The sequence below is a fragment of the Urocitellus parryii genome, chromosome 11, assembly GCF_045843805.1.
Source record: "Urocitellus parryii isolate mUroPar1 chromosome 11, mUroPar1.hap1, whole genome shotgun sequence".
NCBI lineage: Eukaryota > Metazoa > Chordata > Mammalia > Rodentia > Sciuridae > Urocitellus > Urocitellus parryii.
The window spans coordinates 105,428,172-105,450,358 of NC_135541.1; the positions used below are offsets into that span (position 1 = coordinate 105,428,172).

Consider the following 22,187-nt stretch of genomic DNA (forward strand, 5'->3'; position numbering starts at 1 on the left):
GTGCACGCTTGTAATCCCGGCAGCTCAGGAGGCTGAGGCAGGAGGATCCTGAGTTCAAAGCCAGCCTCAGCAACAGTGAGACTCTAATCAACTCAGGGAGACTGTGTCTCTAAATAAAATACAAACAAAACAAAGGGCTGGGGATGTGGCTCAGTGGTTGAGTGCCCCTGAGTTCAATCCCCAGTACAAAAAAAAAAAAAAAAAGATTAAAAAATCACTTCATTTTTAAGAAAAGAAAGAAAGAAAGAAACCCTGAAAAATAAATAAAAAGTCCTTTTATACCATTTTGCCTCTTAACATGACATCTGATTTATTTTGAAGAGAACTAGGTAAGCTGGGCATGGTGATGCGTGCCTGTAGTCTCAGCTCCTCGGGAGGGTGAGGCAGGATATCCTAAATACGAGGGCAGCCTACACAACTTAGACTCTGTTCCAAAAAAACATAACAGAACTAGGCGCGTGAAAACGTTGTCTCAAAAGTTTGCAGTCTTCAACTGTTTTGTCCCCAACAGAACTTTAGAAAATATGTGCTCTCTTACACATTGATGACTCAAATTTGTTAAGTTTAATAATAGCAAATATGCAATTTCTGGAATACTGTAATTGTGTTATTGTGAAAAGCAAGCTCTGCCCTGCCCTGAATTACTCCATGATGTACAGAACAGCAGTTTTCAGGTTGTGCTGCAACCTGAGTTACTCCATTTTGTAAAGCAATAATTTGACATGAGCTACTTTGTTTTGAATCTAAGCCCTGAAGTTGAATGACTTTACACCTTGTTTGTACCAGTAAACCACCACCGGCTGCCTGATCAATAAGGCACAAACCAATAAGTAAATTAATCTGCCAATAAGAATGACCACCTGTGGACTTATGAATTAATCAGAAGCACATGGCTATACATAGGCATATCAAACTCATATAAAAAAAAACAGGCCCAGGACAGGCACAGTGGTGCACACCTGTAATCCTAGCAACTCAGGTGGCTGAAGCAGGAGGACTATAAATTTGAAGCCAGCCTCAGCAACTTATTAAAGCCCTAGGCAACTTAATGAGATTCTGACTCAGAAATTTAAAAAAAAAAAGGACTAGGAATATGGCTGAGTAATTAAGCACATAAGCACACCTGAGTTCAATCCCCAGTACCCCCACGAAAGAAAGAGAGAGAGAGAGAGAGAGAGAGAGAGAGAGAGAGAGAGAGAGACAGAGAGAACGAACCGACCAGGTCCATGAGCTGATTGAAAACACCAAACCATTGAATGAAGCAACTCCCTTACTCAAGGCCCATAAAAGAGGAAGAACCCCAAGACTGGACACAGCAGCACCCTAACCCTATCACCTGGTCACTCATCTCAAGCCTTGCCCAGGAAAATCACCACATCAACCAACCTATGATTTCCTGTTTCCACTGGGCCGCTGCAGAATGTGGCTTCTCCTGTCTGTGATGGCCACGCACAGCCCATTCCAAGCTGACACTCTGAAAATGAAACTTGCCATCTATCCATCCATCCATCCACCCAGACCTTGGCGGAGAATAAGTTCCTGCAATTTGACGGCTCTGTGCCCTGAACAAGTTCTTCTGTTGGTGTGTAATCTTAATCTGACTCTGCCTTGGTCTCTGCTCTACTCTGGGCCATGCTCCCAGTTCAGCCTCTGAAACCCCTGGGGCTGCCTTAACCCTTTCTTAGCCTTTCTGTAACCTATATATACAACTGTGTGGCTTGGGTATTACAGATATTAGAAATTAAGAGTGGACTAAAAGAACCTGTAATCACCTGGCTTATGACTCCTAGGTGACCCACAAGTACTCAGTGAACTACCATTGAAGAAAGAGGGACAGCCTGTGAATTTATTGTTATTCCATAAATTCTGACATTTTAGAAGACACAAACAGGTTTGGTCTGTGTTAACAATATAACTCACAGCAGTTATATGTTCTTTAAATACATCTTTGTCAAAACCATGGCGACTGGTTCATGCAGTTCATGGACAATGACCACTGATTGTCCTGTCATTTTATCAGAAAAGGTCTGACCTCATTTGAATTCAAAGCAGTGGGTTGATAAACCTTCCTGATAAAACCACCAATCTTTCCAAATTCTAAGATTGATATAAGACAGAAGTTTATTGCCTTGTGAAAATGTCTTGTGAAATAAAGTCCTGCCACTTCAATAATTTTCTCTAGAGCTATCCATTCTTGATCCCTCCCCCTTTAAATTTTTTTTTTAAATTTAATACCCTGGAAAAGTACACCAGAGTAAGAATCTGGATGAGTGAGGAAGCTTTTCTTTTGCAAGGAGGGAGAAGAGGACTTTTGTAACTTTTGAGTTGGGAAAGAGATCCTAAGGGACCGATTCTCATCTCAGGGAGATCACTTTATTCTATTTCACTTTATTTGAGGGAGGGGTGAGGTGCTGCTGGGGATGGAACCCTGGGACTCACACATGCTAAGCACAAACTCTACCACGTAGCTACACCCCTAGACCCTCAGAGAGTTCATTATAAATCACCATATATATGAAACTGAGGATCTACAGTAAAATTCTCTAAAATTGTACCTCCATTTGAAATTGAAGGTTACTTGCCCTGAGGCATTTCTAAAATTTCCACTTGAATTATAAAAACCATAATCTCAGTTCAAGGGAAACAATTCAGATTCTAAAATTAAGTGGAAATGCTCCAAGGCAGGTCTTTTACAAGTTTCCTTCTGAATTAAAAAAAAAATTAAGATTACTTCATTCTAGAATATTTACACTTAAATTTCAAAGTAGAACTGTTTACTATATTAAGGTTCACTTGGAAAGGCTAATACAATATATTGGATTATAATCAAATTTTCAGCTTAATTACCAGGTATGATTTGTCAGTTTGTTATTAAAAAGTCACACTTTTTGGCCACTAAAAATTGTCTCCAGTTTTAACAGTTAACATTTTATTGTATTCAAACCTTATTCTAGGGCTGGGGTTGTGGCTTGCCTAGCATGCATGAGGCACCAGGTTCCAATTCTCAGCACCACATAAAGTAAAATAAAGACATTGTGTCCATCTGTAACTAAAAAAATATTTTTAAAAAACTTATTCTACAATGCCAAAATTATATTTAAAACAGCTAGTGTCTTAAAATAGATTTTAAAAAAAGAAAAAGAAAGTGAATGAAATAAAAGCATCTAAAAGAAAAATTATGGGACATGAACCCAACAGAATCCTACTGGCATATTTTCCTTGTTACCTGCAATTTTTTTATGCTGGTATGAATTTTTAAATATAATCTCTTTTTGAAAAAGGACACAAGATTCTGAAGAAAAAAATTGAAAAAAGAGGAGTTCAGGACTATTAAAAGACCTTGACACAATACGAGAGAGTTTTGTTTGGCAGAATTTCAAATTATATACTAGAATATAATCTGCAAACATCATTATCTGTAGCGATCCAGAGTATATTCTCCAAATCAAAACCATATTCTTTTAACCTATTAATCTATGATTGACATGGTTCTAGGGTTTGGAGCACAAATATACTGGTTCATTTAAAATAACAAACAAGTATGGTGTTAGGGTTCTGGTCATTTTCATATTCATAAACAGGTACCAACACTGGGCACAGTGGTACACACCTGTAATCCCAGCAACTCAGGAGGTTAAAGCAGGAGGCTCAAAAGTTAGAGGCCAGTCTAGGGAACTTAGTGAGACTGCATCTTCATAAAATAAAAGGGGTTGGAGGTGTAGCTCAGTGATAGTGTTTATTTAGCATATGTGAGGCCCTACATGTAATCTCCAGCAACACACATACACAATGCCACCACTAGTTTCCACCTCCTCACATTCAGGTCTCTTGAGGCCTATTGGAAAATAATAGTCCTATAAAGAGGAGCCCAACAGAGAATGCTGTTTTTTTTCCTTTACTAGGGGGTGCACAAATTTAAGTACTCGAGAGTAATATTTAACACTATTGTTTTATAGCTAAGTTTCTTAATAGTGTTATATTTTATAAGTTTTTTTTTTCTTCCTTGCAGTGCTGGGGCAGAGCAGATATTCTAAATCTGAGGTTCATCAATCTCTAATTTAGGTCAATAGCCAAGGCCTTCATTGAAAGTGAGACTAGAGACAAAGTTCGGAGCTACTTTAGGAAATGTGACTGATGCGCCCCACAGTGTTAGAGCGCTTCACAGATGATCACCATTACCCCCAAAGTTGCAGAAGTACACTCACTGTTCACTGAACCGTGTGTTATGGGACTACAAAGATTGTTTACTACCTTTTGGGAACTTACAATCTGTTAAGGAAGGGAAAGCACACAAAAATAATACAAGGTTCACCCCCCCCACACACACACACACACACCACCAGGGATGGGTGGGTCAGATTTGAAGATAAAAGGGAATTTCTTTCTACAGGTAGCACAGAGTTACGAGGAATCCTGAACAGGGAAGAATTCCATTTGTCAGGGAGAATTAAAGGCAGGGGAACAAATAGTGCTCAAAGATGGGAGGGTGACGGGTTGCATGCTTCGGAGTCCAAAACGATCCCCAGCCCTTCACCAGGGCGCAAAAACGACCTGCCCGGGAGAGCCAGGAAGGCGGGAGGGAGGCTGTCAACCTTATTTGTTCTTACAGCCCATTCATTATTCTTCCAGATCCAAAGCATGTCTAGTGGGGACGAGGCCACTGCCCTCGGTCACCGTGGCCACATTCCTCTCCCAAACCAACGGCCAGACAACTGAATGCACTTCGTCCACCACGGCCACCGCAGCGCTTCGGGGCCACGCGGCTGCCGGTGGCCACGAAGCCCTCGTCCAGCCGCTTCTCTCCGGGGGAGACAAAGGTCTCTGCTCCCTCGAGGGTCCACGTGACCCCACCGGGGCAGCGAGGGCGCCGCGAACCGCGACCCAACTAACCGTTCTGCGCGCGGATCGCGGAGCCCGAGCGGGACGCGGCGGACGGTGCGCGCTCTGGGTCCCGCGCGGCCGGCGCTGGGGCTCCCGGCTCGGTTCCTCCCGCGGCGCCGCTGCCTCCGAGCCTGCGGCCAGAGCATGCGCACAGGCGCGGCCCGCTGTCCGGCCCTGGGACACCGAAACCTGCCAGGTGGTCCTGTGCGACGACTCCTCCCGCCGCGAATCACCCGGCCACCTCCGCGCGTCCGGGATTCCAGCCCTGGCCTCCAGGCTGGGTTGCTAACCAAGAAAAGGGAGAAGGCTCTTGGGGGCCCGACCTGAGCGTGGGGGGCGATGGGGACGGGAAGAGGAGGACTGGGCAGCGTTTGAATGGACGCGTTGCAGCTCGGACCCGGGAAGACGCCCGGGCTGTGGACCGCGTGCGCCTGGCTCCCTGCGGGCCTGGCACTTGAGCGCGGTGACCTCGGGGAAGTCAGCCTCCCTGGACCTGTTTCCTCTCTCAAATGGCAACAGAGAACCGACTTCCTAGGCTCCTAGGAAGTTTCGGTGAGAGAATTTAGGAATCTTTCGCACCATATGGCCTGAGCTGTGGCATTTGATGAACGGTGGGTGTTACAAGTCGGTCAAGAGAGCGGTAAGAGGGTGGGAAGACTGGCCCGATGGAGGTCATCATCATCATCATGGTCATCATCATCCATCGGAAACAGAGTCGTGAGCATGCAAAGAGGCCGCATGTTCATGGACACCTAATATCTGGGACAGAATAGAATTACTGCTAACGACGTTGGGAGGCGGCAGATGAAATGCCAGGCAAGTCACCTGAATCATTTGAGAATCTTCACAACCCCATGAAGTAGATGCTGCAGCAAAATTTTTATAAATACAGGATCTGAGCTCAAAAAGGTCAAGTAACTTTCCAGCAATCAGGGAGCTAGGAAGTGGTCAACATTTTGAGTCAGACTCCTGAGCTTACTTTGTCACAGGAGCCATTATAGTTCTTGATCAATCCCAAAACCAAAGTGTGTCTGTTGAAATGATGGAGTTAAGTAATCATGGACTGTCTCTGAGACTTTTGAGAAATATCAAATAAGTATGAACCAAGGGCTCTGCCTTGACAAAGCTTAAGTTGGTTGAGGAGACTGAGTCAGGCTAAGTCAACCAGCCTATGTGGAGCACTTGCTACATACCAGGACCCTGCCCTTCCCTTCACATCTTGGACCCTCCCACTTTTTCTCTTCACCCCCACTTAATTTTCACAATTTCACAACAGCCTTATAAAATAGGCCTGTTTGTTTTAACCTGAGATTGAAGAGGAGTCAGGTCTTAAAAAGGTCCCATATACTTTCTGTCTCTTTTGTACAACAAAAGGTTTTTAGTAACAGCTCAACATGTTAATAGAAGACGGTGTGGAATTTGTAGCCAAATACTGCAAACATAAAATTGCATTTTATGTTTGAAAAATGCAGGAAAGAGGAAGAGGCTTGAGGTCATTTGGGTGGCCAGGACTGAACAGCAGTGGTTCAGGATCCTTAGGGTGGCAGCAGCATTCAGGGTTGATGGTAGAGAACTAGGAAGACAGATTGGGGACCTGACTAGAAGTCAATCTATGAATTCCTGTAGTGTGTGATGACAGTAGAAAGAGTAAAAGTAATTCTTGGGAAACTTATTAAGGAAAGCTTAAAAAGCAGGTTTAGAATATGGATTCTGCAGCCAGACTGCCCTGTTTCCAAAAGGGAAAGTGCACATTCCACAGAGTTGTTAAGGAAATAAAATTAGTACTTGTAAACAATGTGAATCTGGCACATTTCAAGTGCTAAATAAGCATTTGTTAGAAATAATTTGCAGAAAATTAAGAAAACAATTATTTTAGCATCCAAAAGATTAAAGTATCTAGTAGTATATATTTAAGGAAGTTGCAAAAAGTTAAGGCAACTATCGAGCCTAAATTGAATAGTTTAGGAACATTCCCCCCAAAATAGTTCTTTAGACAACAGCTGCCAGTTCAAGACTTCAGGCCAGCTAAATACAAAGTGGGGAGTTCCCATGATCATGCTCAATAATTTGCTGGGCTCAATAATTTGCTAGGATGTCTCAACTCATTGAAAGCTATTATACTTGAGTTCATGTTTACTACAGAGAAAGGATACATTAAAATTAGCCAAGAGCAATATAGGATAAAACTCAGGAGGGGTTCAAATGCAAAGCCTCTGATCATTCTCTCCCTGTGTCGTCCTAGACAGCACTGCCTCCTCCAGGCTATGATGTGTGACAGTGCTCAACCAGGAAAGATCACGCAAGCTCTGGTGTCCAGGGGTTTTATTGATGCTTCATTACCTCAGCATGGATCATTGCCTGTGTGATTGAATTCAATCTCCAACCCTCCTTATCTCTCTGAAAATCAGAATGTTATCAAGTGGTTCATTGCCCCATCCTCTGATCAAACATAGTTAATCTTTCTGGCATTGCCAGCCCCTCCCCCAAGTCATTTCATTATATTAATTATCAAAGTTCCCCCGTGATTAATCTCCATAGCATAAGCTAATAAGTGTGGTTTGAGGAGCCTACCATGAATTATAGACACTCAGATTACGTTGGGAAATTTCAAGAGTTTAGAGGTCACCTCCTGGGAACTGGGATAAAAGTCAGATCTTCTTTAAATGAGGCCAGTTCCATAACAAACAAAGATGAAAGACATTCACTGAAAACTGTAAAATTAAATAATACCAAAATAAATGAAAAGATATTCATGGATTTTAAAATTCAATGCAATTCCTATTAAAACTGTAATGATTTTTGTTTTTGGAAAAATGAAAAAAACTCAATGGGTTGAGAGGCTGAGACAGGAGAAGCGCAAGTTCAAAAGCAGCCTCAGCAACTTAGTGAGACCTTGTCTGAAAATAAAAAATAAAAAGAGCTGGGATTGTGGCTCTGGAAAGAAAAGGAAAAAGAGGGAGAGGGAGAGGGAGAGGGAGAGAGAGAGAGAGAGAGAGAGAGAAGAAAGAAAAAAACAGTCTTCAAAATCATATCCAAACAGTCAAAATAGTATTGGAAAAAAGAAAAAAGTTGGGAGCACACACTTCTCATTATCAAAATTTACTATAAAACTACAATGATCAGGGGCTGGGGTTGTGGCTCAGTGGTAGAGCACTCATCTAGCATGTGTGAGGCCCTGGGTTCAATCCTCAGCACCAAATAAAAATAAATAAATAAAATAAAGGTATTATGTGCAACTACTTCTAAAAACTAAATGTTTAAAAAAGAAAAAAACTACAATGATGAAAACAGTGTGATTCCGCTGGCATAATGACAGACAGAGACTAATGGACTAGAATTGGGAGTCAAAGAATAAATCTATCCATGTTTGGCCAATTGATTTTTAAAAAGCATACCAAAACCATTTTATGGGAAAAGAAAATTCTCTTCAACAAATGATGGTTGGATAAGTGGATATCCATTGCAAACAAATGAACCTGTGCCCCTGGATCTTCGATCATAAACAAAAAATATCTCAAAATGGATCAGAAACAAAAGGCCCAATGACAAAACTCTCAGATGAGAACAGAGTTAAATCTTTAAGACCTCAGAATTGATAATGAATCCTTAAATTAAACAAAAAAATATATATAAGCTGCTGCAGTCTGCCTAGGCACAAATAACTGAGCCACCACAAAGCCTTATAGGTTCAAACAGCAACTCTTTATTCCCCAACTCTCACCGGCACTGCACACTCCTCCGGAACACACACTCCTTCCACCAGGCTCCGCACCCCAAACTCCCCGAACCCACCCCCCCCACCCCCCAGAACTGCATGGGAACTCCAAAGTAGCAGGTGCCCGAGGCAGATTCCCAGAGCCGCCCCTATTCCCGGAGCAGGGTCCATATACAACTCAATCAATCCAGCATCACAGCAATTATATACAGCTTAACTCAAATCATCATCTCAATGGTTCGTTGGCATCACCTTTCAACCATTGCCTCTGGCAATATGCCAGGTGTCATTCTGTGGCTCTCAACATCTCCCCTCTTCTGTTTAATTAAACAACAGCATGTGGCTTAGGGACCGTGCCTGTCTTAGGTTGTTCAATACTACATATGGTCCTTACCTGTCATCGGATGAGCTGACCTTAAGGCGTCAGCCTCCTGTCTTAGGTTGGTACCATTGCAATTGGATCTTACCCGTCATTGACTACCTGTTCAGCATACAGCCATACTTGTGGATAGGCCTTTGCACCAGTGGGGAGGTGAGGTTCTTTGCCTCACCTCTGTTGGCCCCCAAATTTTAGACTATCACAAGCAGAAGGGAGGAGGATGCAAAATGCCACGACACCAAGCCAAATGACGGCTCTTTTTGGAAAAATTGTACCACCAATGACACCATCAGCAAAGATGCCCCAGCACTACCACAATTTGTTCACAATGCATACAAGTGATACATAGTCCAGGCAAGTTCTGCAAGCAGTTCAAAGCAGAGGAATCCATCAATATGTCCATTTCCTCCCAAAGTAAACTGACTCCTGATTGAGCATCAGTTGTGGAGTTATTATTCATTGATGCATCCGTTTATACAGTTTACTGTGATAGCTATCGAAGAAGCTGTAGTTTGGTTTTATCTTTGTCTTCACTGGCACTGGGATGAAGATAGGAATTCTGGCAATGATGGCTAAAAAGAAATTATGTAACATTCCAGCAGGCTCTAAGAAAACAATTTTCTGAACAATTTACATTATCCTGAACAGAATTATTAAATATAATGAAAAGGAAAGGTGAAAGTAAACAAACAGATCTGTTAACCACCTTTAAAAACAACCTCAACAGCTGTTTACCTGATTTAAATTAAACCATTTAAATCACGTGAATAAAAAAAAATATTTGGATCCATTTTTTCATGAGCGCTCCTCATATATGATCTATGGACATATGCACATACAGACATACAACACAAAACAGAAGTGTGCACACATAACATACAACACATAAGACAATAGTGAAGGCCTTGTAGTTTTACACAGGTGAAATCTCCATTGCAATGTTTAAAAACTCCACAGTCAAAAAATAGAACTGATCAGAAAAACATTAACCTAGGTCTGTATGAGCTCAAAAAATAAAATAGAACTTCATGATGTGGGAAAAGACAATAATAAAATAGATATTGAAAAAAGCATCCTGGTTACCACCTGGGTTTGACTCTTTTTTTTTTATATCCCATCCTTCTTCCTGTAACTTGCATAATGGGTCTGAAGGTATTCCCACAAGCAAAACCCAAGGTTTTTTTACATTTGAAATAGGCCTTAATGGTGTTCATTATTCATTAGCCTCCAGGTGTGGGAGAATCACTGTCACAGATGTAAGAATAGCCAAGCTGGAGCTCTCTGGATATCAGCTGTTATGGATTTAAGTCAAATCATCTTCTTTTTGGTCTGTAGAAATCGCTTTGGTTAGTCTCTCTGGAATCCAAATCGGCTGCTGTTCTCCCTGTGGAAACACACAAACAGAACCTTGACTCCAGACAATCACTGGGTCAGGACCTTTCCATTGTCCTGTTAGAATATCCCTCCAAAGTACCTTGGGCTTATGTACATTTTTTGGACATATATGCCTTTCCGCAGCACTAAGCCCTGATGAATCCAAATTTAAAAAGTTTAGAGTAAAAAGGGTTATTTTAAGTTTATCTTTGGGAAATATATACCCCTTCCCAATTCCCTCTTTTTGCTTTAATAAGTACATTTTAATAGTTTGATGAGCTCTTTCAACTATGCCTTGTCCCTGTGGATTGTATGGAATTCCTTTATGTGAGTAATGCCAAATGATGAGCAAAATTGTTTAAAAGAGGTAGAGGTATAGCCAGGGGCATTATCTGTTTTTAACTGTTTTGGAATGCCCACAGTGGCAAAATTTTGTAAGCAATGAGCTATAATATCTTTAGATTTTTTCTCCGGCATGAAGGGAGCCCATCAAAAATCCAAAAGAAGTATCAACTGTAACATGCAAATATTTTAATTTTCTGGCAAGTGTGTGATGTCCATTTGCCAAATATGATTAGGCATCAGTCCTCTAGGATTGACTCCAAGATTAATTTGTGGTGAAAAGGTCACACAATTTTGACATTGTTTTATTATTTGTCTAGCTTGTTCCTTAGTTATTTTAAAATGCTTTTGTAAAGTATTAGCATTGACATGGAACCTTTTATGAAAATTTGTAGCTTCTTCTAGTGTAGAGAAAATATGTATGTCATGTGTAGTTTTATCTGCTAAACCATTGCCCAAACTAAGGGCTCCAGGCAATCCTGTATGTGCCCTGATATGTCCTATAAAGAATGGATCTTTTCTGTCCCAGATTAGACTTTGTATAGTGGAAAACAAAGAGAAAACAGTAGAGGAAGGGGAAATCCTAGCAGCATCTTCAAGGGATACTATAGCATTAACTATATACTGACTATCGGAAAATAAATTAAATACAGAATCTTTAAACATCACAAAAGCTTGTAATACTGCATTAAGCTCTACCTTTTGAGCTGATTGTTTGGGTACTAAAAATGTAAAATTTTGATTAGGGGTAACTACTGCTGCTGTACCATTATTTGACCCATCAGTGAATATATTTGGAGCATTCATGATAGGTGTTTTTCTTGTCATTTTTGGAAAAACTACAGGATGCAAAGACCAAAAAGAAAATAAAGGATTAGATGGTAAATGGTTATCAAATGAAACATTAGATTTGCGCATGATTATTGCCCAAGTATTTAACTCATTAGCTAACTCATCAATTTGATCCATAGTATATGGAGTAATAATTTTATTGGGAGAAATTCCAAACACTCCCTTTGCTGCTTTTATTCCTTTGAGTATTAATTGTCCTACAGCCTCAGGATACCTAGTAAGAATAGTGTTAGGAGAATAAGATAAATGTATCCACAATAATGGACCTTCTTGCCAAAATACTCCTGTAGGAATATTTCTTGTTGATATTACAATAAATAATAAAGGCAAACTTATATCAATTCTATCCAAATGCATATTTTCCATATATGTTTCAATGATTTTTAATGCCTTTCTTGCTTCAGGTGTTAACATGCAGGGTGAATTTGGATCTGATGGCCCTTTTAGGATATCAAATAAAGGTCCCAACTCTCCTGTTGGTATGCCTAGATAAGGCGTTATCCAATTTATGTCTCCTAATAACTTTTGAAAGTCGTTAAGTGATTTGAGTTGATCTGCTCGTATTTGAATTTTTGGTGGACAGACCACGGTTGAGGATAATAGAACTCCTAAATAATTAATTGGAAAATTTAATTGTACTTTATCTATTGCTATCTCTAGATTATAATTTTTTAATAAATTTTTAAGTGTGGCATAACATTCTAGCAATGTGTTTTTATCTTTGTGTGCTAATAATATATCATCCATATAGTGAAATATTTGTAGTTCAGGATTTTGATTTCTATGTGGCTGGATTGCTTTGTTAACATAAATTTGACACATAGTTGGGCTGTTAGCCATCCCTTGAGGAAGTACTTTCCATTCATATCTCTGATCAGGACCTTCATGATTCAGTGCAGAGATAGTAAATGCAAAACGTGGACTATCCTCAGGATGAATTCGAATTGAAAAAAAACAATCTTTAATATCTATAGCTAAAACATGCCAGGTTTTTGGTAGAGCAGACAATTGAGGAATCCCCGATTGAGCAGGTCCCATAATAACCATCTCATTATTAATGGCTCTTAAATCTTGCAATAATCTCCATTTACCAGATTTCTTTTTAATGACAAAAATGGGAGTATTATGGGGAGATATGGAAGGTTGTATATGTCCCTCCGCTAATTGTTGTTTGACCAGATCATGGGCTGCTTGTATCTTTTCTTTAGTCAGGGGCCACTGAGGAACCCATACTGGTCTTTCTGATTTCCAAGTAATTTTTATTGTCTCAGAGACCCCTTCTGAAAACCCAATCTATGTCTATTTATTCCTTGATCTATTTGAATTGGTGCTGCTATACCTTGTTCTTGTTCTCCTAATCTTTTTCCTTTCCTAAAACCTTGTCTAGCCACAATAGTGGGCGCATTTGGATTGATGTTATTTGTTAATGTCAAACCTAATTGATCTAAGACATCTTGTCCCCATAAATTTATAGGAAGGTGATCCAATACATATGGCTGTATAGTTCCTTCACATCCTTCAGGATCCTTCCAATCTAATACCATTGCACTTCTATGGGGATTAGTTGCCACTCCTAGGCCTCGAAGTGTTTGAGTGGCCTGTTGTAATGGCCAATGTTTCGGCCATTCTTGATGAGAGATGATGCTAAGGTCTTTCCACCTGCATCCAGTAGCCCATTAAATTTATATCCTTGAATATTTAGTTTTAGCATTGGGCGAGAATCTAAATTTAAAGACAGCATAGCCCAAACTACACCTGTGGAGCCTAATCCCCTGGAACCTCTTTCTATAGTACTACTGGAAAATTTATCATGCAGGCTGGGTATTGTTAATAACTGTGCTATTCTATCTCCTGGTGAAATTACTGATATACCTCCTGGAGAACTAGCTATAATTTTTATTTCACCTTCATAATCAGGATAAATTACCCCAGGACTTATCATAAGTCCTTTTAGTGTAGAAGAACTGCGTCCCAATAATAAACCTACTGTTCCTTGGGGAAGAGGTCCTTTTACTTCTGTGGGAATGATTTGAACTCCCATCTCCGGAGTTAGTACTGCTCTGGGGGAGGCACAGATGTCCAACCCTGCGCTCCCTCTGGTTTGTCTGATGAAAGATTTAATGGAAAATGTGTCCTGGGCACTACCCTGATGGTGTTGCTGGGTTCCTCCAGTACCCTGTATATTTGTGGTCGTGGGCCCCGGAGCATTGGGACCTCTGTCCGTTTTTTGGCAATGGAGCCGATGCTTTTCTCCACAATATCATGGGTAAACACCTGGTCCTTGTCCGTTTTTTGATAACGGAGCCCCCTCTATGGTGGTTTGAGAACGGCATTCATTAGCCCAATGTCTCCCTCTACAGCATCGTGGGCAAATATCTACTCCTCTGATACCTAGCTTTGTTAAACCCTCCTCCTATGGGGCAACTCCTTTTAAAATGTCCTGTTTGTTCACAATTGTAGCATGTTTTTGGCCTGGCATCTAAAGCCTGTTGTACTACAGCTGCCAAGACTTGCCCTTGTTCATTAATGTCTCTACATAATTTAATATATGTGTTTAAATCTTCATGTTTCCATGGTCTAATGGCCTCCTTGCAGAAACGATTTGCTTGCTCATAAGCCAGTTGTTTTATTAATGGCATTGCTTGTTCTGTATCCCCAAAAACTCTGGTAGCTGTTTGAATAAGCCTATCTACAAATTCAGCGTAAGGTTCATAGCTCCTTGTATTACCTTAGATAATTGACCTTGTAAATCTCCATGTCCTTGTAAAGTCTTCCATGCCCTAACTGAATCTGCAGCAATTTGTGAGTATATAGCAGGATCATATGTAATTTGTTGCAGCTGACCCTCAAAAGTTCCCTTTCCTAACAACATATCTAGATTTCTCTGAGGATAACCGGCTGCTGCATTTCACCTAGTCATCTCCATGCAAAATTCCTCATTGGCAACCTTCCATAACAGGTATTGTCCTCCATTTAACACAGGTTTACACATGCTAGCCCAATCTGCTGGCATCATGTCCAAGTTGGTAATGGATTTGACCATGCTTACAGTGAAGGGTGCTTGAGGGCCATAGGTTGTTACAGCCTCCTTTAACTGCTTCACTGTTTTGAAATCTAGAGCACGGTGAATTCGATGCCCTCCTGCCTGGTCAAGTACAGGGCATGCTAATCTTTGAGGTCCTGTCTCAGGATCTCATCTATCAACTACAGGGGTCGAGGGCCACTCAGCTGTCTCCATAGATGGAGCTGTTGGTTGAATTACGCCCTCTGGTGATAGAACGGTGTTGGTAGCAGCCTCCTGTTGTAGCTTCCCCCCTGATAGCTGTTTCTCCTCTAAGCTTTCTTCCTTTAAATTTTCTTCCTCTGTCTGACTAGCTCAAGAGACCTTTTCTTTTGCTTGATCTAACATGTTTTCTATCATAGTCTGAATCTCTAACAATTTACTTAACACTCTTTCGGTTTGTTTTTTACTAATTTCTGATCCCATATTTCTACTGTAAAGATAACACAAAACAAAACCAAAACAGAATGAAACCAAAACTGAACAAAAATGCATTGTATCATGCCGCAGTCCAGCTGCAGAAAAATAACCGGGGGGTGATGAACAACTTGTGTACATTGATACAGCAGGAGTGGGAGCCCTTTATTGTAGGACAGAAGGGGTATATATACATTCCACACAGCTTATCTTAATTAACATAAACTAGATACAGCAGTCAACCAATAAGGAATCTCCACACTTAATGGCTCTCTGGCGTTACTTCACAAACCACTCCCTCTGGCAAAATGCCAGGTGCCATCCTGACTTGTTTATAGACCCTAACATTATCAAATTTCCTATTTTCTTGAAATGTATATTCGAGGTCTATTTCTATCTCTATCTCAGGGGCAAACAACTTCAAACCTTGAGCCAATCATTTTCCCCAGTTTGTCTGAGAAAGTTCTAGGGACAGGCAACTTGAAATAAAAACAAAATAAATCAAAACAAGAACACATTGTTTGTTGAAGTGGTCACCCATTCTCTCACTCTTCCTCAGGGGCGAGCAATTTCACTTACCTCCAAGCTTCAGGCATTCCCCAGACGGGCCACCAAATACCGCAGTCTGGCTGGGCACAAAATAACCAAGCCACCACAAAGCCTTGTAGGTTCAAACAGCAACTCTTGGGGCTGGGGATGTGGCTCAAGTGGTAGCATGCTCACCTGGCATGCATGTGGCCGGGGTTTGATCCTCAGCACCACATACTGTAAGGGTCTGGCGAACCGTCGGAGGAAGAGACCACAAGAGACTGGCTTCATGCAATAAGCAGGAGGGAGTTTATTGAGGATCCAATTCAGCGCTCTGAGGCTCCAGGCAGGCTCGCTCAAGAAGCGAGAGCAGCCCAGAGCCCCGAGCAGGGGTTGAACAATGCTTAAGTACACTTTTTGGGGAGGGTGGGGGCTTTGCATACACATCATAGTCTCCTTTAACAAATCACCATACACCGAGGGAAAATCAAACAATAATTCTTAGACTTGATTAGTACATTCATTGGCGGGAACAGGCTGGGCAGGGGTGATTGGTCACTTCTAAGCGGGGTACACATTCAAACTGATTGGTTTTGGGGCCTGGATGCCTACGTGCCAGGCTACTCAGAGCCCTTAGTTATTAAACAGCCAGGGGATCAGGAGGAATATTTACTGGGCAGTTCGGGTATTGTCCTAACAGAGGAATTTAACAATACCTGGTCCTTCACTTTTTAACTCAGGCCCTGCAGCTTGGAAACTTTACAATGCCCAGTTATTTACACTTTAACTTCAATTTCTTTTACTCTTACAATACAAACAAAGATGTTGTCTGCCGAAAACTAAAAATAAATAAATAAATAAATATTAAAATTCTCTCTCTCTCTCTTAAAAAATAAAATAAAATAAACAGCAACTCTTTATTCCCCAACTCTCACCAGCTGCACAATCCTCTGCACACACAATCCTCGGGAACACACACTCCTTCCACAGGGCTCCGTGCCCAAACTCCCCGAACCCCCGAGAGAACTGCCCGGGAACTCCAAAGTATCAGGCGCCCGAGGCAGATTCCCAGAGCCACCCTATTCCCAGAGCAGGGTCCATATACAACTCAATCAATCCAAGCATCACAGCAGTTATATACAGCTTAATGCAAATCATCATCTCAATGGTTCGCTGGCGTCACCTTTCAACCATTCCCTCTGGCAATATGCCAGGCGTCATTCTGACTCAGCTGTGGCTCTCAACAATAAGCAACAAAAGAAAAAGACAAATTGGATTTCAACAAGACTAAAAGTTCTTGGGCCTCAAAGATACAGTCATCACTGTGAAAAAGCAAACTACAGAATGAAAGAAGCTACTTAAAAATCATATATCTGATAAGGATCTAATATCTAGAATATATAAATAATTTTTAAAACTCAACAACAAAAAAGAACCCAGCTAAAAATGGGCAAAGTACTTGAATAGACATTTCTCCAAAGAACACATGCAAGTAGCCAAAAGCATATGTTCAGAGTCATTAGTCATTAGAGAAACACAAATAAAGCCACAATGAGATGCCACTTTGTACCTATTAGTGTGACTATAAAAAAAAAAAATAAATTGTAGAAGGACACAATACCTTTATTTTATTTATTTATTTTTATGTGGTACAGAAGATTGAACCCAGTGTCTCACATGTGCTAGGCAAATTCTCTACCGCTGAGCTACAACCCTAGCCCTAAAAAACAATGTGAGAATGTGGAGAAATCTGGAACATCATATACGATGTTGGGAATATAAAATTATGCTGCTGCTAGGAAAGGGGTAGCGCACACCTGTAACCCCAGCAGCTTGAGAGGCTGAGGCAGGATGATTGGGAGTTCAAAGCCAGCCTCAGCAACTTGGTGAGGCCCTAAGCAACTCGGTGAGACCCTGTCCCTAAAATACAAAAAAGGGCTGTGGATGTGGCTCAATGGTTAAGCGCCCCTGGGTTCAATCCCTGGTACAAAAAAAAAAAAAATTCAGCCACCGTGGAAAATAGTTTGGCAGTTCTGTAAAAAGTTAACAAAAGCAGTGAACTTGTTCAGCTTAACAAAAGAGGTAAAAGACCTCTACAATGAAAACTACAGAACACTAAAGAAAGAAATTGAAGAACACCTTAGAAGACGGAAAGATCTCTCATGCTCTTGGATAGGCAAAATTAATATTGTCAAAATGACCATACTACCAAAACGCTATACAAATTCAATGTGATTCCAATTAAAATCCCATCATCATTTCTTATAGAAATAGAAAAAGCATCATGAAATTCATTTGGAAAAACAAGAGACCCAGAATAGCCAAAGCAATCCTTAGCAAGAAGAGTGAAGCAGGTGACATCACAACACCAGACTTATACTACAAACCTATAGTAACAAAAGAACTATATGACTGAGGAATTCCACTAGCTATATGCCCCCAAACAAAACAGGTATTCAAGCAAATATTTATAGAAAAATATTCATAACAAGTTCACAACAACCAAAGTTGGAAACAATTCAAATGCCTGGCCATAGGTGCGTGGATAAATAAATGTGGGATATCCATACAATGGAATATTATTCAGCCATAAAAACGAAGTACTGGTAAGTGCCACAACACAGATGAATCTTGAAAATATATTAAGTGAAAGCAGCCAGACACAAAAGATTCCAAGTGTGGGAAGCCATTCTTGCACGTGATTGGGCACCTCCCTGATTGGGTGTGAGAAGTTCTGGCCAAACTGTGTCGGAGCTATCCCCGCCCTCTCCAGGTGCGAGAGCCTGTACGTGTGGGGGTGTGACTGACCACTGACCCTGAGACCAATCACTGACCCTGAGACCAATCACTGACCCTGACCTTGGAATGCTGCCCCCCTCAACCTTCATTGGATGGAATTTTCCCCTGAATTTCTTGTTCCCCAATAAAAGCTCACTCCCTGGCATTCTCTCTCTCTCTCTCTCTCTCTCTCTCTCTCTCTCTCTCTCTCTCTCTCCTGCTAGTCCTGAGTAAGCCTTGCTGCCCCACTGGGTGATTCGAGGTGAGAGCCAGAGGGGAGAGCTGTCTCAGACCTGGTCATAGAAAAAGGTAATTGAGTCTGTGTGTTTTATTTTGATCTCACTAGTTAACTTCTATGCCACGAACCTCTTGTATGAAACCAGCGTGCTGGTCACGTGGTGGATCCAAGTTGTATAATTTCATTTCAAGAAATACCCAGAGACAGAAAGCAGATTAGTGGTTGCCAAGAGCCAGGGATAAAGAGAAAGGGAGTGACTGCTACATGGGTAGGGAGTTTTGTTTTGGGATGATGAAAATGACTTGGGACTTGATATAGATTGTTGTACAACATTGTGGATATACGAAATACCACTGAAACAAACACTTTAAAACGGCTAATTTTATGTTACATTAATTTACCTCAATAAAAAACAAATAAATGTGGAATATAAATTTTTCATGAATCTAATGCTGCTCCTGAGAGGGGCCTTAGCAATTTATTTATGGAATTGATACCCAATCTTGCAGTTGTAACTTTATATATATTTGGTACTGGATATTGAGCCCAGGGGTGGTCTATCACTGAGCTGCACCTCCATCTCTTTTTATTTTTTATTTTGAGGCAAGATCTTGCTAAAGTTGCCCAGGCTAGCCTCAAACTTGTGATTCTGCTGCCTCAGATTCTTAAGTAGCTGGGATTACACATATGTACCAGCATTGCCTGGCTTGGTTTATATTTTTTTCTTAAAGTTTTATCTATTATAATAGAACACCCCCTGCCCCACCTCCGCCAAAGATGTCCCTGTCCTAATCCTCAGAACCAGTGACTCTATCATGTTACATGAGAAAGGGGAATGGAGGTGGCCAATTAGCTGACTTAAAATAGATTATCTTGGGTTGTGTGAATAGAAAACATGTAGAAAAGAATCCCTAAAGTGGGAGAAGGATGGAGCACAAAGGAAACATTATTTGTGAAAATATTACAGGATATTACAAAGGAATGATATCACTTTCAATTACATGCATCAGTAACAACTAATAGCTACAAAAATGGATTCGTGCTGAAGCCTGGCAAGCCTTTATGAAGGAACTAAGCAAGAACTGGAGTTTCTTCTTCTTTGGCCCCTAACTGGCTATGTACCCTTGAGCAAATCACTTCCCCTATCTGCTTCATTTTCTTCATCTGTAAAAGGGGTGTTGGACTTTATGGCCACTAGGACCCCTCCTACCTCTGATATCACATAGAAAGGGTTCTGTTAACAGGGCTGGAAGAAAATTTGTTAAAATACTCCCTCTTGCTTTCTTTCTATTGTGTTGGCCTTTTTTTTCCATAAAGAATATTAAATTCTTCATTAGTGAGCTTCACAACATGAATGCAGAGCTTTCCTGTACATTTGCTGAAAATAAGGTTTACATTTTTTAAAGTAAAGAATAGAATTTGCTTAGGATTTTAACTGAAACAAGTCACTCTCCCATAAAAATGAGTGGGAATCACGGAAGATCTTGAAAATCTGGGACTCTGTACAAGAAAAAAAAGAAGTATGGTACTGGAATTTTTTAAAAAAGATTTTTATGCCAGGAATGGTGGTGCATGCCTGTTAATCCTACTTCTAGGGAGGCTGAGGCAGGAGGATTGGGAGTTCAAAGCCAGCCTCAGCAAAAGCAAGGTGCTAAGCAACTCAGTGAGACCCTAAGTAAAATACAAAATAGGGCTGGGGGTGTGGCTCAGTGGTCAAGTGCCCCTAAGTTCAATTCCTGGAACAAAAAAAAAAAAAAAAACAATTCAGTGTGCAACAGCTTTGTACTTACTTGGATTTCTTCATCTTTTTACCTTTTTTAAGATTTTTCGGATAGAGTGCCAGGGATCCCAGCAGCCTGCAGCAGGGCCCCGGAGACCCAGGCCAACTGATTCGCGTGGCCTGCCCTGCGGCTACAGAAGGCGTGGCGCCTCAGTGAAGCCATTAATTGGCAAGCAGGGAGGTTAGGGAAGGCCATTAGGTGGAATCCCACCAGCCAAGCCCACACGGACCCTTGGGCCGAGCACGGGTTCTCAGAAGGGGAAGGAAGCGGTACAGTCCCATCCCCCACAGCGGACACTCCGCCGAGGCAGTCAGCGGCCACCATCCGGGAAAGCTGAAGGATACACCGCCACTCTCCTTCAGAGTGCGACATCAAAACAGGTTGGTGTCATTCAGCTCACCCCCAGACAGCGGGAATTCGCATAAAATTTCTCCTAGGCTTGCCGGGAGAGGGAGTATCAAGCTGAGCCTCCATACAGGCTAGGGGGAAACCAGAGACACCTGACCTCCAACCCCTCCTCCCAGTAGCAGCCAAAAGGAAACCTGGCTAGCCAGCGCTGGGGGAGGGGCAAGCAGAAAAAATCAAAGTGATAGAGTGCCAGGGATCCCAGCAGCCTGCAGCAGGATACACCACCACTCTCCTTCAGAGTGCAACATCAAAACAGCGGACACTCCATCCAGGCAGTCAGCGGCCACCATCCGGGAAAGCTGAAGAATACACCACCACTCTCCAACAGCTTGCAACATCAAAACAGCCAGCAGCAGGACCCCGGAGATCCAGGCCAACTGATTCGCGCGGCCTGCCCCGCAGCTACAGAAGGCGTGGCGCCTCAGAGAAGCCATTAATTAGCAAGCAGGGAGGTTAGGGACTGCCATTAGGTGGAATCCCGCCAGCCAAGCCCACCGCCCACGCCCGGAACAGGCCCAGCGTCCTGCCAGCATTGTAGTCACGACACCCCAATTGGAATAGGGACAGAGCAGAGTCGCCTTCCACTCCCGGAACAGGCCCAGAGAGCCGCCAGCGTGGTAGACACGTCACCCCAATAGGAGTAGGGGCACAGCCGCCGCCCACACCTGCAAGGGAGACTTTTCAAGTATACAAGAGCAACATAAATAAATAGGGGGTAAATTTCAAAACACAACAGTTGCACCAAGCAGAAAGAAACGCGAGCAGTATGAAAAGACAAGGAAAGAAAGGACCACAAGCAATGCAGGTCAACTCAACTTTAGAAGAGGTAATAGCTGCAACAGATGGAATATCAGATAAAGAGTTCAGGATATATATGTTTCAGATGATCTGGAGTCTCAAGGAAGACATGAGACAGCAAAATCAGACAATGAAAGATCACATTGACAAACAAATCCAGGAAGTAAAAGATCAATTTCACAGGGAGATAGAGGTAATAAAAAACAAACAAATTGAAATTCTAGAAATGCAGGAAACAATAAACCAACTTAAAAACTCAATTGAGAATACTACCAGCAGAGTAGATCACTTAGAAGAGAGAACATCAGACAATGAAGACAAAGTATTTCAACTGGAAAAGAACATAGACAGCTCAGCAAGTCTGCTAAGAAACCATGAGCAGAACATCCAAGAATTATGGGACAATATCAAAAGACCAAATTTAAGAGTCATTGGGATACAGGAAGGCACAGAGCTCCATTCCAAAGGAATAAACAGTCTATTCAGTGAAATAATACGAGAAAACTTCCCAGAATTGAAGATTGAGACAGAATCCCAAATCCTAGAAGCCTACAGGACGCCGAATGTGCAAAATCATAAGAGATCCACACCTAGACACATTATAATGAAGATGTCCAACATACAGAATAAGGAGA

The 22,187-nt window shown here is 41.6% G+C and overlaps 1 pseudogene; it reads left to right on the plus strand.

The window, feature by feature from the left end:
- The first annotated feature begins 5,546 nt into the window (after window positions 1-5,546).
- The window catches only part of LOC113186641 (nuclear receptor-binding factor 2-like), a 64,867-nt pseudogene continuing 48,226 nt past the window's right edge, over window positions 5,547-22,187 (plus strand).